Below are 11,961 nucleotides of genomic sequence, written 5' to 3' on the forward strand. Positions count from 1 at the left end.
CACCCGATGCAGAGCCTGTTCCTCTCCTCCTTTCTCCCTTCCCTCCCCCACCTTACCAGGATCAGCAGCACCCCGGGCTTCTTAGCGTTTGGCTTACAGGACTGCCCAGCTCCACAGACCCCTCCTCTCTAGTTCTCTTGGTACTTGGGGGACCGCAAAGCCTCGGCATTTTTCCTCAGAGCTCAGCTCCATCCCCTCTGCCTGCGGCAACCACCGGTGGAGACTTGGCAGTTAACTTTCCGGGGGTTAGCTGGGGCTTTCGGACCCATTCAGAGGCCCCGGCTTAGAGGTCGGGTGGGGTGGGAATCATTTTTCAGTTTGATAAATACGATTCTTCAAACCATGCGTTCCTTCCAACTACTCCACCCTGTGCCCTCTTCCTCACTTACACTGCAGTTTTTGAAACACGGGGGAATGCATTTTATATGGGGAGATTCCAAGATTCTCGGCATCGGTATTCATAATAAAAGAATGTCGTCTGTTTGGGGGAGGGGGGAGAAACTTGGCGTTGCATCTGGCTAATCCAGGGAGAGGGAGAAATAATTAATATGAAGCAAACTCTACCACACCAGGAAAATTTAGTGGGTACCAGAGAAACAAGAATGGAAGCAGGAAATGTGGGTGAGGGCTTTGGGAGCAAAGGGCAATAGTGCTTTTTATAACAATTTTCTCAAGTTTAAACCTGGAGAGCCTTCAGAGACGTCTCCGTGTGTTAGGGCTGGGGGATGTTTTAGCTTTCCATAGGAGATTTCGGGTGTGGTAGACTGTTTCACCGTCTCTCTGTACTTTGCTTTCCTCCACGTGCATTATTAGAAGATAATGGAGGTGGGGGGACTTTTTTTTTTCCCTCAAAGAAAAAAAAATTTTTTTTTTTTTGATGTGTAATGCAAATGGCTGGAGAACATTAGCATCCGGTGCCATTCTGGTAGGAATCTCGGGGGGAATCAGACTTAAATTGCTGAAAGCTTTGTAGCAGGTTGCCTGTAACCCGGTTCTTGAAATACTGCAGCATTTTTTCTTTGGAACTCATGACCCATAAGGCCTTCAGTTCTCCCTGAAAGAGGATTTGATTGCTTGAGAGGGGGGTGGTAGTGATGGTTTGGTATTCGGCAGGCATCATCTGTCCTAGAAATCGAGTCTCTCCCTGGAGAGGGCTCTGAGCATGTTCTATGTTTTCAACATCTGATTTAGGGTATGTGTAAATGTGCTGTGTTTCTTGGTAGGGCTGGTGGTGGAGATTGCAAAGCAGTTCTTGATAGTGCAGGCCAATTATTGGTTTCTTGAATTCAGTTTGAGAGGCAGACTTAATATACCTTTGGTTTTCATTTGGGGTTTTGTCAACTTTCATCAAAGTACTTAAAGGATTTTATTTTAAATTAATAAAGGACTATGAAGTAGAATATAGCATACTTAAAAACAAACCCCGTACAGTGCTTGTTGCTTTTTTTGTAGGAGCTTTAACAAATTTTTCTCGTGGTCCAGCTTTGGGTGCCCGTGTTGGGGCTTGCACCAGGGTTTCTTGCTGTGGTGCTTAAAGGACAGTTCCCTGGTTTCTTGCTGTGGTGCTTAAAGGACAGTTCCCTGGTTTCTTGCTGTGGTGCTTAAAGGACAGTTCCCGGTCCAGCCCTGCCATGAAGTATGCACATGCTGGACGCGATTTGGGTTTTTCTTTGCTTTTATTATCAGCAGGCTTTCTTGTAGATGTGTATGTGCATGCGCAGCTGGGTTTATTCTTGAGATTGCAGGCCTAGTTATCATATTTTATTACTCCCACGTAACTTCATTTTGGCTGTCCCTCATGGAGACAGTGTTTTACAGGCTGCAACAGATCCATATATAAGACATACAGTGACATTTTGCTGACTACATTGTTTTAGCACATTTTGGCAATTTCAAGTAGCAAGGCTCAGTTAATAATTATGGGAATTTGGTCTCCACAAGAATTAATCAGATAACTTGCTAAGTCAAGCTGGCTCAGAAGGAAATCTTCTCTGAGTTGATTTGAACAGTGAGCTGAGAAAAGGGCTTGATACACAGAGACCAGTATGCAGTCCTTTATATCACTAGAGTAGACTTGTCAAAAAATTTATTTTAAAATTCTAGAAAGGGAAGGTGGCCATAAAATTCAGCTCTACAGCCTCCTAGCACAGAAGTTCCATTATGGGAGATCTTTGCTTTGAGTACTTCCGTTGGTAGGGAACTTCCTTCTACATAAAGTTAGCTCATTCCATTTGGGTTCACTGTGATTAAAGGACTTTAATGTCATTGAAAAGATAACACACATAATGTTAAAAGACCTATGGTCTTGTGCTAATTACCAAGAAAAGATTGACTATTGATATTCTGTAGCAATTATACAAGAAATCCCCATCTGCTTGAAAAGAACTCAGAGATAAAGACATATCCACCTAAAGCAAGAAAAACATTCCATGAATGGAGAGAAAAATAATTATCTTTAATGTGCTGATGTTATGTAATAAGTTCTAGAGGCACAGGCATGAATTAATGAATACATAATTCCCATCAATTATATCTGACAAAAAAAAAATAACCCCACATTATATAGAAAGTGTTAAAGATGCAAAGAGTGCGATTAGTTCCTGTAATTATGAAAATAACACATTCTTATTACAGAAAAATTTTAATATATGTAAAAAAAAAACAGGAAAAAGTCATCCTTAGTTTTAACTATCCTAAGCAAAATAGTTGTTTTATTGTATATTTTCAGTCTTTTTTTTTTTTCCTATAGGAGGGCAAGAAGCACTTGCAAATGTTATTCAGAATAATAGTATTTAGACTATGAACTTAAGAGTCTAAAAGCCTTGGTTTAAAAATACTATTATTCTGAGTTTCTGAGCATGGTATCATTTTCTAAGCTGGTTCTTGCCACTTAAAATATGTTAGTGCGTAGAACAATGCCTCACACACAGTAGGTACAGAGGGAGAATATTTGTTGACTTGATGATTAAGGAAAGATTTCTTTATTCCCCTGGTTATCTTGCTATATTTAAATCAAGAGACTTTACGGGCCAATTCTAAGAATGAATTCTTTCACATTAAAGGTAATTTTTTTGAAAATTTAAAAATGGTTCTGAAAAAAGATAAATTAAATATAACCATCTAGTGTTTACGTCCCTAAATGAAACTATGGCTATTAAAGTGTACAAGGAAGGAAACAGAACTGTCACACTGTAGGTGTATATTAATTGCTGAAATGTGGTATGACAGGCTTTTAGGTCTAACCTGGTAATTCAACCTAGAACAATAATTTTTAGGAATAGGAAGTAAATGCAGGAAAAGGAGAGACAAGCAGGAAGTCTTCTGGGAAAATTTTCTCTGTCTCTTTGTGTGGAAACACAGCCAGGACACACAGGTAAGTACCATGTCTGGAATTAAGGTGAAATGAAGACACTAGCAGGTTGCCATAGTTAACACCATTGAGAAGCAGCAGCAGCAGTATGGGCTTAAGTTCATGTCTTGACTCTGCTACTTATTAGGTTTGTGACTTTGGGCAAATTAATGTATTTGAGCTACAGTGTTCTCATCTATAAAAATAAGAATAATAATTCCTATGTTTGGGTGTTTGTGGGGATTAAAAGAAATCGATGTTACCTTGTGGTTTCTGACACATAGAGCTCAATGTATATTTGCTCTTTTCCCTCTAAGGATTTAGCAGCTTAGTGTGTGTTTATATACGTATTTGTTATAGTATAGACATGCTGTATTAAATTTTGGTAGTCTGAGAGACAGATAGTTGCTTTATCTTCAGTCTGGCATAGAGGATAGGATCTGCAGATACCCTGATTTGGATGGGCGTTGCTGGTCTAAGAGGAGAAAAGCTTTATTTTATTATTATTTTTTAAGATTTTATTTATTTATTTGACAGACGGAGATCACAAGCAGGCAGAGAAGCAGGCAGAGAGAGAGGGAGAAGCAGGCTCCCTGCTGAGCGGAGAGTCCGATGTGGGGCTCCATCCCAGGACCCTGGGATTATGACCTGAGCTGAAGGCAGAGGCTTTAACCCACTGAGCCACCCAGGCGCCCCAGGAGAAAAGTTTTATTATACAATTGCAGTGCTGATCTCCACCACGGCAAATATTGTTACCAAAGTAATTCCTCAGTCATTCCCAAACTATCCTAGAGTAGTAGGATGTTACCCAAGAGAAATGTTCTCGCACTGACAGCTAGCTGGCAGGCCATGAACTGTTTTTAGCTATAGCCTGGGATCTGAAGGCGGAATGGACCCAAAGACTGAGGCTCCCCTTTATTCTTCCTTGAGCTGGATATCTTAATTATGATGAGTGATTATCAAGTTTGGAGTTGCTTTTGTCTTCAGTACCATTCTAGGTTTTTCCATTATATTTGCACTGATTTATTTGAATGGGTCTCATATAGTAAGATCTCACAGCTGACCATCTACTTTTGGTAATTATTATTCTATGTTTGTCTATCAGAACTTTTAAAAACCTGGGACGCCTGAGTGGCTTAGTTAGTTAAGCATCTGCCTTTGGCTCAGGTCATGGTCCCAGGGTCCTGGGATCCAGCCCTGCATTGGACTCTTTGCTCAGCAGGGAACCTGCTTCTCCCTCTGTCTGTGTCCTCCCCCCATTCCACGTGTGTGCTTGCTCAATCTCTCTCTCTGACAAATAAATAAATAAATAAAAATTTTAAAAACATTTTTTTAAAAGATTTTATTTGTTTATTTGACAGAGATCACAAGTAGGCAGAGAGGCAGGCAGAGAGGGGGGGGGAAGCAGGCTCCCCGCTGAGCAGAGAGTCTGATGTGGGGCTTGATCCATGACCTGAGCTGAAGGCAGAGGCTTTAACCCACGGGGCCACCCTGGCGCCCCTAAAAAAATTTTTTTTAAAAAGAACTTTTAAAATCTTTCTGTCAATTGATTGTTCGAATTAGGTAAGGCAAATATTATTCTACCTATTTTACAGCTGAGAAAATTGAGTGTCCCAGAACTTAACCACATTGTCTAGGTCTACAGGACCATTAAGTCATGGAGTGGAGATGGGTACCCAGGTTGGTTGGCTGACCCATGATTAAAGACTTTTTCCCCATGATGTTCATATAACTAAGTAACGTGAACAATTTTGGCTTTGTTTTAAGAAATTATCATTATCCTAGGTAGCTAAATGTGTTTTAGTGAGTGGGCATAATTAAAGATTCTGGGATAGGCGGAGGGAGGGCAGAAGTACCTTTGAGGGATAGCATTCTGAAAGCAGGGAAAATGAACTGAAGATGTACTTATTGAAGTAACACACCTGTTTTGTTTCCGCAGCTCTCCTGAGTACTTTTTTAAAGGTCATCGCGTCTGCTTACCTTTCTTTATTTCTCTTGCACTGCTTACCTTTCTTTATTTCTCTTGCACATAAATACATACATATAGTTACTCATAAATACTCCCATATTGCCAATGAAAGTTATAACCAGGACTGTAGAGGAATTATGGCCTCTACCACCTGACTTCTTTGCTTATGCAAGGCTGAAATTGGTGTAGGGCTGTATACTGGGGGTTGGTGCTGGGAGGGGTATTCAGGGTGCAGCAGAGAAAGGTTCTGGGAGGCTCTTGGGCTACAGCAGCAAAGGTGGAAGTGGATAATAAAGATTTCCCTTAGGTATTTGGAGATGTGCCCTATTGAGGAAAGGGGAACAAAATAAAAGCTGGGGGCTGAGAGTCGAAGAGGTACTCTAGGTTTGGGACTCAAGTTCTCTTGATCCTGGGAAGTGTTGATTGGGTTAGAGTGACTGAAATGTTAGTGGGGGGGAGGGTCTGAAGCACTTTCATAGTCACTGTTGGTGGTACAGAGAGGCCTCCCATGTTCAGTGGGCTTGTTCTGGGACCTGGAAGTGGAAAGCACTGAAATCCCCCAGAAGACATATTAACAGGCTCTTTTCATGTTCAGTTGATTAGTGCTGTTTTTATGCTGTAAAATCTTTGGGTTCCTGGAGAGTACGGATGTTAGAGAAATCTAAGTGAATGTGTATTTACCCAGGGAATGGATTCTCTAGGCTGTGAATTATACGTCATTTATTTCCCTCCCTTTTCCTACATTTTGGGTACTTAACTGATGATTAGCATATCTACCAGAATGAACTTAGGAAGGAAAAAAATCCAAATTAAAATGTTACTTTAAGTTTTTAGTTAGTGGCTGATAAAGGAAGAGATCACTACTACTTTATCAATGAAAAGGCAATTCATTTTTCAGCTGTTCTTATTCTCTTGTTATTTCAGCAGTTCACAATTGAAGGCTAAACTTCCAAAAGCTTAATATTCACTGGTAGCAAGTGTGAAATAGCATTTTTCCTTCATTTGACTGAGCAACTGTCCTGTAAATAAATAGAGTTTCATATATGACATGATTAGTTTCTTGTTTTAGGAGGAACCCTTCTTCAAGTAAGGATAATGCATTAGGCTTTTGCTTTATATTCACTACTGTCTTTTTTGTCTTAACAAGAAGCTGAATAAAACACTTTTAAATGAAAAAAAATTGTTTATTATTATTAAATTGTGGAGAAAAAATGAGCAGTTTGCAAATGAGACTGGTAGAGCTTTCTCAGAAGTCAGAATACCCAGAAATCTCACTTGCTTCAGAATTCTCAATTGGATTTCCTAAGATTTTGGCGAAGACTGAAGAGGTGAAATGCCTTGCTTCTAGGAAAGAGACATTAGAGAAAATAGGCATTTTTTTTTTAAAGATTTGTGCTTTGATGAAGAAAATATTGGGAGTGTGAGGAATCATTGGAGCAGACTTTGAGAAAAGTGTGGGAATGACTGCTCTGAATGGGCAAGGGAGTTTGGACGTGAACTTGGGGAATTGCTCATTTTTTAAGAGAAGGAGTTATCTCTCCTCTGCAGATCTTTTGGGAACCTCTCTGTGACCTGATATTCTAGATGGGGTTTGGAATCTTGGAAAGGTGTCTTTTTTTTTTTTTTAATGTTATTTTATCTTTAGCCTGCTAGAACTGTGCTACAATTGCTTTCTTTATCCCATTCTTACATTGGAAAAGTTAGGGAGTGTTTTCTTGCTTTATACTAAAAAATTTAGTAACATTCTTAAATATTATTTTGTTTCCTCTTTTTAAAAAAAGATTCTAAGTCATTTAATATAAAAAATTTTACTCAGAAGGCACTGTTGAAGTTATCTCTTTCATTCTATGTTGTAAAATATGTACTTTACAATTGAGTAGCTAACAGAGGCTGTTAAAAAATCAGAAGGTTCAAGGTTAAGTCTTCTTATAACTGTCTCCCACTTAGTCAGTATGCACTCCATAAAGGCAACTATCATTACCAGCTTCTCTTGTATTCTTTTTTGTGTACATATGCACCTGTGCACATTCTCTCCCCTGGCACATACCTAGTTATTTCTAGTGTCTTTTGGAGAAAACTATTAAAATAGTTTTGGGATTTGAACTCTCCTTTTAAATCACCTTAGATTAATTTTCCCCTTATGATACAGATAATCCCTTATGTTTTATATTTCTTAGTGAAATTTCTTGGCCTATTTAAGGTAAAAAGTTAATTTGGGCCAAAGCACCCATTTCCTACCAACTAAGTTGTTTTTTAGGGTTTCCATATGAGAATTACATGTGAACAAGTATAGAGAAAGACATGGCCTCAAGAACTATTGACACTTTGATTTCTGTGGGGAACTGTAGATCACCTATCCTGACCATACCAATCGACAGAATTTTCATGAGTAACAACTAAGGGTGAGGCATTGTGACAGGTGTTGAAAGATACTGTAGAGATAGACCTTATGTTGCAGGAATGTTTTTATTGGGTGAAATAATTATAAACACAACATGTTAAATAAGAGGTGTTCATAATGGCTCATGGCAACAACTGTAAGGGGTTTAAGTTCATATAAATGGTATAGAATTTTTATTATTTATTTATTTAGAAAAGAGAGTTTTAAGCTGATATGATGAGAGGGTGATGGAAGAAGTATGACTTGAACTGAGCTTTACAGAATGGTTGGGTAAGACAGTGTGAGTCAAAGTAAGAAGGTGAGAATGCATGAAGTATTTTGGGAGTGCAGTGAGCGAATCAGTTGGGCTGTGGTTGAATGCCACCTCCCCTTCCCCAGTGGGTAGGCCTGCGAAAGATAGGGTAGAGGTAGCCCAACATTAACGATTTTTCAAAGCTGTGTTTATCCTTAGAGACCATGGAGAACATAGAGGACTTTTGAGGTAGCACAGAATGACACATCATCAAAGCTGTGCTAAAATGTGTCAGGAGGATTGGGTAGCAATGTGTAATAGGACAGAATAGAACATATAATGAATGTGCAGCTAATTGACTGTTTGGTTTGGCCTTAGATGGGTGGTGACAAGGGCTTGGACCAGGATTGTAGTGATGAAGATGGAAAGGAGGGAAAAGAGAGAGAATTTTGAATATGTGTGTCCCATGTATTTAAGTAATATTTCCCTAATGTAAGAAGTAGTTTATAGGACGACTCAGTAGGACTTGATGAAAGACTACATGGGAAAAGGGAGGAGGAGTAGTTCAAGATTATTTTGCCATTTTAAAATTCAGAGATATAATCTTCTATTTAGAACATATGGGTGGGGGTATAGGCTGTAATATATGTTGGCAGTCTAGTCCAGACCAACTTGGTTATTAACAAGCTATCTTTTTTTTTTAAAATATTTTATTTATTTATTTGACAGAGAGATCACAAGCAGGCAGAGAGGCAGGCAGAGAGAGAGGAGGAAGCAGGCTCCCCGCTGAGCAGAGAGCCTGATGCGGGGCTCGATCCCAGGACCCTGAGATCATGACCTGAGCCGAAGGCAGCGGCCTAACCCACTGAGCCACCCAGGCGCCCCAACAAGCTACCTTTTAATTAAAAAAAAATTTTTTTTTTGTAATCTCTGCATCCAATGTGGGGCTCAAATTCATGATCCCAAGATCAAGAGTCAGGTGCTCTTCTAACTGAGCCAACCCAGCACCTCTATTTCTAATTTTTAATCCTTTCTTTGCACAGAGTTATCCCCCCGCCCCTTGAGCTTCTGAAGTTTTCTTTAAGAGAAACCTAAGTGTTCCCACTTCTTTATTCTCTGTGCTTGCTCACTGATAAAGATTATTTAAACTTTGTCGATCTCTGTCCTTTTGTTTCTTATTTTGGAGTGTTAAATTCTGTCCATTTGTAGACATTTAACATGTGGTCATTTTCCTTGATATTCTCAACTAACCTTTAGTTTCATATATAAAGAAACAAGTATTATGCACCTTTTCATAGACCTGGTAGATGACTATTTTGTCCTTACTGAAATTCAGTGGCTTGCTTTCTTTGATCATTTGGTTATGTTCTGTGTGCTTCATGAAAACCATTGAAATTGCAGGCTTAATTAAAGGTAACAACTGAGAGGATTCTAATAGTTGAAAGCAGAGGGAAAGAGGCTCTATCAGCTAGTGCTGTTGCTTTTTCTTTCAGGTATTGAATCTTGGGCTGTGGATACAAAATGTCAGGCTTGACTTGTATCAACTTCCTTGATATATCTGGGGTACCAGACAGTTGTCAGTGAGCCCTAATGTGCAACTTCAGTATACAGTGGTAATTTAGAGCAAAAAGTATGCTCAGGTTGCTCAGGTTCTGTTCTAGCCTTTTGTATTCAGTAAAGGTCTTTGAAAAAGAAAATAAAAAGGGTGATTGAAACATCAGAGCATGCGCAAGCAAATTAACAATACATGTAAGAAAAAAGCAATTTAATTTAATGCAATAAAATTTTTCATTTAATTTGTTAATATTTTCTTTCTCACCACTAAAATTACAGAGTTCTTGCAAATTCCATTAACATTTGCCACAGTTTGCACTCAGACAGTTGGCAGAAGTCCCCATGGTTTGTGTGGAACCAATAGAGCAGACGGAGTTCATGTAAAAGATATTAGTAAATTTAGCACTCTACTTAGGGATGCAAAGCATCCTTATGGTAATCCCATTAGGAGAGTCTCTGTGCAATCACATTATAAGTTTGTACCTGTTTTTTAGTGTGAATGCTCAAAGTAACTGTGGTTAAGAATAGTTAAGCAAAAGCTCCCTGGGAAGGCATTCTTAGGGTAGTCTGGAATGAGGAAAGTCTATAAAGACCTCTTAACTGAATGCCAGCAATCTGTTTCACTTTTTAAAGTATTTTATTTGCTTATTAGAAAGAGAGAGTGTGAGACATAGAGAGGCAGACTCCCCGCTGAGCAGGGAATCCAACATGGGACTCTATCCCAGGACCCTGGGATCATGACCGGAGCCAAAGGCAGATGCCTAACTGACTGAGCCACCCAGGAGCCACTGGCAATCTGTTTTATTAATCTAGATGTTCTAGAGCAAGTAATATTTTGGTAGATATGGAGATTTTTTTCTCTTTCCTTCTATTTGTAGTAGTTCTTCCTTATCTCTGGAAAAGGAGGGGGAAGGATGTGTAAGACCAAAGAAGGACACAGAATGAGTGATTAAGTGTAGTGGGGAAACAAGGTAGAATAACCATATGAGTACTTCACCTATCTTAGAAGCCTTTTTTTTTTTTTTTTTTTTTCCTGACTCATAAGAAAATTTCAGCCATAAGTGCAGAAGGGGTAAGATTTCTATCATTTGGGGATCTGGCATTAGAAACTGCTGAAAAGTTTTATAGGTCAAAGAAAGTAAGTGTGTTTTGTGTGATGACTGGATATCGAAGAGATATTATTAATTAGATCTGAGTATTTTCCACCTTTAATTTTAATTCGATTGCATGCAGCCTGACCCTTGGGGGCTGATAGGCCTCGTTCCTTGCCACATGCTCCTTCCCAACCATTAGTAAGTTTCTGGCTTCTCTTGTGCCTTGTGCGTCGTGGGAGTTGCCACCACTTTCACCTCCCACTCCTTAGCAGGCTTGCTGTGCTGCTTCCCAGAGCTGAGGCGCAGCAGACATAACAGAGGCTGTGACTCAGGTTCCTGCTTGGGCGCTGCTCTACAGCCCTGTCTTTGCTCAGGGGACTGCTCAGAGAGAGAGATTTGTTGGCTTTTTTTTTTTTTTAAAGATTTATTTATTTATTTGACAGACAGAGATCACAAGTAGGCAGAGAGCCAGGCAGAGAGAGGAGGAAGCAGGCTCCCTCCTGAGCAGAGAGCCTGATGCAAGGCTCCATCCCAGGATCCTGGGATCATGACCTGAGCTGAAGGCAGAGGCTTAACCCACTGAGCCACCCAGGTGCCCTTGTTGGCTTGCTTTTTAAGAGCCATACATTTATTACTCAGTACAATTTGTTGCAAAATCTCAAGAAAAAAATCATCCCCAGAAAGAGGTGTCAATTTCTAGCTGGGATTATAGACCCATCAGCTCCTTTTAGGTACTGCTTTTGTTTTAGATGTTGAATTGTCAAGACTTTTCCAGTTTGTTTGTTTGTTTTTTTTCCTCATCACTCATAGAACCCAGGAAGAACCCTTATTTGTGAAAACTGCTGACATTTGAGGGTATTATAAAAATCCAGTGTGGATCTATAGAGTTCAAAGTATGGACATTTGGACATGTCCATTTTGGACATGAAGGTATCAGATGTTTTTATGGACAAAGTTTAGGCATCAGAACGCCTGCAATCTGGTTGTGGCTTTGGGCCAGTTCATAGTGCCCCTGGGATGAATAGGGTCTTTTTTCCTATTGGGAAACATATTCCTATTAGGGTACTATCACCAAATAGGGTCCTATTTCTTTCACAAGAATAAGTCCAATAGAATATTTGAAAAGCTTTTGAAGTTCTAGCTCAACGTATGGCAAATATATATTTTTTTCCTTTTAACTTTTTTTTTTTTTAAGATTTATTTATTTATTTGACAGAGAGAGATTACAAGTAGGCAGAGAGGCAGGCAGAGAGAGAGAGAGGAGGAAGCAGGCTCCCTGCTGAGCAGAGAGCCTGATGCGGGACTCGATCCCAGGACCCTGAGATCATGACCTGAGCCGAAGGCAGCGGCTTAACCCACTCT

The 11,961-nt window shown here is 39.6% G+C and overlaps 1 protein-coding gene and 1 long non-coding RNA gene across 3 annotated transcripts in view; one reads left to right on the forward strand and one right to left on the reverse strand.

Moving 5' to 3' along the window:
* Positions 1–200, reverse strand: part of LOC132019691 (uncharacterized) — a 7,965-nt gene extending 7,765 nt beyond the window's left edge. The window contains exon 1 of the long non-coding RNA XR_009404836.1: positions 57–200. This is a non-coding gene — a long non-coding RNA (uncharacterized LOC132019691). The remainder of the gene's footprint in view (positions 1–56) is intronic.
* SCN8A (sodium voltage-gated channel alpha subunit 8) overlaps positions 1–11,961 on the forward strand; it is a 175,938-nt gene that overhangs the window by 565 nt on the left and 163,412 nt on the right. The window lies entirely within an intron of this gene.

The sequence above is a fragment of the Mustela nigripes genome, chromosome 6 (genome assembly GCF_022355385.1).
Source record: "Mustela nigripes isolate SB6536 chromosome 6, MUSNIG.SB6536, whole genome shotgun sequence".
Classification (NCBI taxonomy): Eukaryota; Metazoa; Chordata; class Mammalia; order Carnivora; family Mustelidae; genus Mustela; species Mustela nigripes.